Raw genomic sequence first — 5,532 nt, 5'->3', positions numbered from 1 at the left:
TTGTTTTTCTTGCCAAGAATTTATTGGAATACTTTCAGCAGCAATTCAAAAGATCATGAATTCTTTGCATTCGCAACGTATCTCCAAGGCTACGCGTAGCTCTCATAGGTCGTGGCTATTTGATACACTCGCATTATGATTATCGTGTAACTCAACGCCTGAACTGTAATCGGCTTAGCAGCGAATCTTGGCCGGCTGGGAATTCAACGTCGAGTTAACTTTATATTTTCTTTCGGCAAATAGTAACAAATTCGCGGAGTTTAAAAGGGTCCACAAATTCATCTACAGGTCACATTTCTTCAGTAAATTAACAGTCGGCTGCACGCCTCATATTAACTTTGCTGCAACGAAAGTTTTTCGCATCTCATTCAAATTACCATATGGCATCGATTATGAAATTTGACTCCTTATAACTTCCTGAATTTGCCTCGCACGTCAACAAGCTTTTAACGGATATTCATTCTATCGGGCCAGATTTAAAAATGTTGCAGCAGTTCGCTGATTGTACCCGCGGCGCCGAGTTCATATTTCGTCTCATTCAAAATGGCCGACGAATTATTCTTCGGTCAATTTATCGTTGTTTCTAGCAATTGTCCTTGTTACACGTAAACCACATTAATACCCTCAAGTTCAGATTACTCTACACTACAATTCTACCATTTTCTTTACGCTTACACGTCAATTTTAGGTGGGTTTAAGTTTATCTGTTCCATATAAGTTCAAATATACTTCAATAAATTATATGCTTCGTCATAATGCACTTCTTTTAAAACCATTCTCTCGAATTTCAAACAGTGTTCTTCGTGTAACATAGGGTTCTTAGTATACTTGAACCGAACTTTGTACTGTCTGTTGTGATTCGTCGAATCTGGAATTGGGCCTCGACCTGGCAAAACCAGGTGCGCGGCTGAGCGGCCCAAAAGGCAGGAAGCTTGACAGCCACTGCGTTCTCCGCTGGTGTATCTAAACCTGCCTGATTCTCTGGATTCATTTTGCTGCGTGAACTATCCAGAATTCTCTCTGGATCGCGGGGTCACCAGTTAAGCGGGCAACAAGTTTATTGTAAGCAGCACTTGAGCGAACTGATCAAAAGCACAATCAACGGCTTTATACGTAAAGCGACGTGAAAAGAAAAGAAAGCACTGTGCGCTTCGATGACCACAGTGATGGTGCCGCATGGTGTCGCCACAATATAATATATATATATATATTAATTTAGCAGGGGGAATAAGTTGATCTCAGATGGCCATGTAGCATATGTGTTCATTTCAAATATGTATTACGGCAAGAAAGTGCCCGAGATTATGTTGATGCTGATTTTGATGCACACAAATGAATTGAACGCCAGACTGCAAGGGATGATCACTTTTGCTCACGAAATATTCTAACAGTGAAGGTATTTTGCAAATTTATATAGATTTCGCAGAACCCCTGAAAGTGCTTCACGGGCCCGCCGACTGGAAAAGTTTCCCGCCCCTGGCTTAAGCTATAGTAGCCAATTTGTTGGGTATCTTTTTATATTCTTTTTGTATAAAAATTTTCGATTGGTTTGTTCGAATGAAAGTTATTTTCCTAAAGAAGTGTGAATGGGGCTGTAAACGGTTGAAAAGCACTGCACTAGAGATGCTGAATAAATAAGGCTGATCAGCTCAGTTAACGCTAAGAAGTGACTTCCCAGCAAACACAAAACCGTAAAAGGATCATCTCGATTAGGTTCTGATTTTCTAAGTGTCGGGGGAATGTCTAAAATACGTAGTAGGATGGTCTAGTGGTTATATTCAATCAAAATAAATTCCTACTCGGTGTTGTTCCATGGCATGCGTTAGACTTCGTTATATCCCGTTGTTAACCTAATAATGCTAATTTTCTATCGCTTGCAGGTATGTCTAAAATACGTAGAAAGGATACTTCGGTGTTACATTCAAAAACGATATATATTCCTATCCGGTGTTCTTCGATCTCATGCGAAAGCTTCGATATATCCATTAGAAAACATCATTACCCCTTCATTATGTTGCGTGAAGTGCAACTTACCCTGCTCCGGAAGCATAATAACTCCGGAGCCTTCGGTTGAAAAGACCAGTCATGCGTATAGTGTAGCGTGCTGGTTCTGGTTGCTGCCGGACTGAAGCAGATTGCTGATGTCGGAAAAGAGGAAGTGAATATTCAGAGACTTGGGTTGTCTTTTGTGTGTAGCGTTAGTGAATATTCCTAGATATTGAGAGCAGGCCGTCGGAAGTTTCGAACGGTACGACTAGCTTACTGGCTTGGGGTAGCTGGTGCTTTAGCAAACGTGCTAATATAGAAGTTCGCTCTGGAATCTGTATGGGTACGCGGGCTGACTTCTGCTTTATCTTGCTTTTGTCGGCAATTGAACTAGCAGTGAATGAAGGTCTGCAATAGTGCATAGTCATAACCGAAATTGACGCGGAAACATTTTATCACATCCTTTGATAATCTGCAATTTTGAAGGTGTTATTGATGTTGTTTGTAATGACTTTGAAAGTATAGGCAATAGTCATTGATGTGTTGAGTAACTCAAAACCCAATCCAAATTATAAGCGTGCTCATCACATGGTATATAATGTATTGATAAGATGAGCATGTATCAGCAATTAGGTAAACTGGTTTAGTGGTTTGCACAACGCATCAATTTGATATACTCTGGGATTGCATCTCAGACTAGGACAGGTCATGATTGGGTTTCGTTCGTTGAGAGCACAGTTGTTGATCACGTGAAACAACAATCGTTGGGCATGCTCATGGGGACCACTCACTAACCGGTGGTCGTCACATCACTCAGTGAACACTTCTTGATGTGGCCAACAAGGTAAACCAGACCCGATTTTGCAAAAACTGATGTGATTGATAGATACCGGTCACAACAGTCAACTTTAATCGCCTAAAATGCAACTTTACTTATATAGGTCTGCAGATTAATAATATTGTTTTGGTCATTGCTGTTTCTGCGGAATCTCAAGTGACTGCACGGTTACTTGAAATCAGAATATATGGAGGACACAGTGCGGATGCGCCGATCCTATCAGAGACGTTGGGTGAAGGCTAAGCGTTTGACGCTCAAACAAGGCACATTTTCAACATCTAATAATACTGATAGCCACGAAGAAGAATCTTCAGTCGCAGACAGCATGGAAGGTAGCTCAAGTGTGATCGCTGCGGAATTATACATCTGTAATTATCTAGTTGCCACCTCTTTTGTTTCAGGTAAGTGTATTCTATTGGAAGTTTTATTAGGACCGGTATGGGCAAGTGGTTGTAAACTACTGACACTACTGACGGATGGTGAATTATTCATTTGGCAGAGTAAGTGAATGAATAAATTTGTTATTTATTTTTCATTGAAATATGCATGTGGAATTTTGGATTTTACGCAGTGCTTCTATATATCTTTATTCTTAATCTAAGAAGATTGTGAAGATCTTACCAGGATTATAGGGTCTAGGATAGTTAACTAAATCTGTTTTCATATTTTGATTTCAGATAATTGGATTCAGCTCAGTCGGAGGCGACAATGTAGGGCAAACTGTTCGATTCATCTTGAAAAAGGTCGCTAGCGCTGGAGTATGGAGTTGCTACAGCCGCATTGGCAAAAATGCAAAAGAGGCTTTCAGCAACTTGGCTTTGGACAAGATCATATATAGTGAGGAGCATTTATGATAATCCGAGAACATGTCATTGTTCGACCTTTGTTTTATACGCCCATGTCCCTAATGAGGCTGGATCAGTGGTTTCCAACCGGGGGAATTCCCCACTATGTGAAGAAGGAATCTGGCTTTAGCCAGTGCAGACAAGATAATTTTATAAACGGAGCAGTCATGAGAAATATGCAGCATTTGAAATAACTTGTTCCATGCTTTGTGTTTACCATAGAATGGAGGGTGAATCACGAAGTCTATAACACGCCACTAGGAAACATGCTGAGTAAAAACGACTGGGAACAACTGTGCTAGATGTACTGAGCATTTTAACTGAACTTAAATATGATTTTTGTTTGTTATTTTATCAAAAATGTTTCATGAAGTTGAATGACTGCCAAACAAAATGTTAATGATAATACCTTTAGGAGCTTGCAAAAAGATCCATGGCAGGAGTATCTCTGAAAAAAATTACATTCGTGTAGTGGGTGAGGCACTGCGGCATTTTCCCAGCCAGAAAGGGGGATCTCGATGGAAGGTTTGATTTCAATTCATGCTCTTGACATCATCAATCGACTGCTGTAATTAAACACTTTTATATATTTATAAAGCTATGCCTGGTACTCGGATGCCCTTTCTCTCAATCAGTTAGCTGCCAAATAACTGATTTATTTGGATTGTTGAATTGATCATTTTTGACAGAATGTGAAGAAATTTTAGTCAAAAATTCTTTTTGTGTTAGTGGCTGTTTTCAAAGATTGCTGAAGTAGTCATCGTTGATCTTGATAATGAAGTAGAAGTGACGATTGAAGTCAGTTCTCTAGTCAACAATTCTTTTTTTGTTAGTGGCTGTTTTCAAAGATTGCTGAAGTAGTCATCGTTGATCTTGATAATCAAGTAGAAGTGACGATTGAAGTCAGTTCTCTAGTCAAGAATTCTTTATGTGTTAGTGGCTGTTTTCAAATAGTGCTGAAGTAGTCATCGCTGATCTTGATAATCAAGTAGAAGTGGCGATTGAAGTCAGTTCTCTAGTCAAGAATTCTTTTTGTGTTAGTGGCTGTTTTCAAAGAGTGCTGAAGTAGTCATCGTTGATCTTGATAATCAAGTAGAAGTGGCGATTGAAGTCAGTTCTCTAGTCATATAATATTAAAAAATATAATAATAAAACTTGAAAACTTGAGTGGAAATAGTTCAGAATCAAATCCATTTTAGTAAGTATGGGCGAAAAAAAATGTAGGAGTCATTCGTTACTCGCTACCTCTGCCATTTTCGCAGTACGAATGTCTTAGCTATTAATCGTCATTTTCATTTTATTTCTGCAGGGTGTTGAAAAGAAAAGGCCGCAGGGTTATTTATCCAGCTCATCAGAAGATGAAACCTGATGATACAGACTGTTTTCAGTTTCTTTCTTCGGGCATTCGTTCGTTTCATTTTTTACAACGGCATTATTGCCAATTCGTTTACAATTAAATTAACACAAATGTGATTAATATGTAGTAGATAATGTGGTGTGTGTGTACGCAGCCGTGATCAGGTTATGCCCAGTGGTAGAAAACAGGTTATTATATCAGGATCTTCTTCTAATGTAGGATCTACATTCTACTCACCATGTTTAAAGGCTGTAGCATCTGCATAATATTTACATTATTGAAGGACATGGAAAAGACATTGAATTGAGTCGACACAAAATCCCCCTTTCTACGACCTGCCGAGATCTAATATCTACTATCTCGGGCTCGGCTTTCTACATCTTTGGTCTGTACTGTGTTTACTGGGTTGGTGGAGGGAGGTATCGTATGCATATTATACTGCAATCTGAAAATATTCTATATAATAGTATTGTTGAGGGGGGTTCGGTGCAGGTGTTGCCAATATA

The 5,532-nt window shown here is 39.2% G+C and overlaps 1 long non-coding RNA gene across 1 annotated transcript; it reads left to right on the top strand.

Moving 5' to 3' along the window:
• The first annotated feature begins 3,339 nt into the window (after positions 1 to 3,339).
• Positions 3,340 to 5,102, top strand: LOC145452840 (uncharacterized). The gene is made up of 3 exons (XR_013919551.1): positions 3,340 to 3,661; positions 4,085 to 4,194; positions 4,979 to 5,102. It is a non-coding gene; the product is annotated as an uncharacterized LOC145452840 (long non-coding RNA).
• The last annotated feature ends 430 nt before the right edge of the window (positions 5,103 to 5,532 follow it).

This window comes from Botryllus schlosseri, chromosome 12, assembly GCF_051294905.1.
Source record: "Botryllus schlosseri isolate E-star chromosome 12, Bs_hap1, whole genome shotgun sequence".
NCBI classification, from domain to species: Eukaryota; Metazoa; Chordata; class Ascidiacea; order Stolidobranchia; family Styelidae; genus Botryllus; species Botryllus schlosseri.
The sequence above is the reverse complement of the archived record's forward strand: the minus strand, read 5'-3'. Positions and strand labels throughout refer to the sequence as shown.